Source organism: Cynara cardunculus, unplaced genomic scaffold (assembly GCF_001531365.2).
Source record: "Cynara cardunculus var. scolymus isolate 2C unplaced genomic scaffold, CcrdV1 Un_Scaffold_867, whole genome shotgun sequence".
NCBI lineage: Eukaryota > Viridiplantae > Streptophyta > Magnoliopsida > Asterales > Asteraceae > Cynara > Cynara cardunculus.
In genome coordinates, this window is record NW_020200635.1 from 169,540 (window position 1) to 170,376 (window position 837).

Below are 837 nucleotides of genomic sequence, written 5' to 3' on the forward strand. Positions count from 1 at the left end.
TTTTCTTGCATTATTCATCATCTATTTCATGGGTTTCGAAAACTTTGAGATTCAAGGTGAGATTATACACCAAAAACATGTAAAAGTGTTCATTTGATGGTGGTAATCCATGACCCAAATGATATAACTCAAAGAGATAGGAAGAAATCGTGATTTTATGTAAAATTCTGGTGCTGTCAGATTCTGTTTATATGCACAAAATCGTCCATATCTTTTAATTGGTTTGTTCAAACGTTATGAGGTTTCCTTTAAAAGTTTATTTACTGAGTTTGGGATGCATTGAATTTGGTCTCACTCAAAATCATTGAGTTTTGACCCCCAAATGCTCAAAACATTGTTCATTCGTACCTGAGATTTTTCCAGTAGGTAAACCATACTTTGAATGGTCATAACTTTCTGGTTAACCATCCAAATTTGTTTATTTTTCTTCTAGATGTTATTTTAATGAGATAGCTTTCAAATTCCACTGATCGCACTCAAAATGGTGGTGATTTGAGGTTCCATTTTCATAAATTAAGATGAACATGCAATCTGTCCGATTTTGACAGATTCGTATATGTGTGTTACATCGACCATATCTCTCTCATAACTCAATGAAAAAGGATGAATCTTCTTTTGCGAGTTAGATTTATGGATTGTCTTTTATATTCAAGTGGAATCACATAAAATTATGGAGTTTTTATCTCCAAACACCTTAAACTCTATAGGTGTGTAAAATGTGAAACCACCAGTAGGTAACCTTTACTTTGTATGTTAATATATTTCTACTCAATTGTCCTTATTATATGATTCTTCTTCTAAAACTTTCTTTTATGAGTTAGGGTTCATTTGAATCCA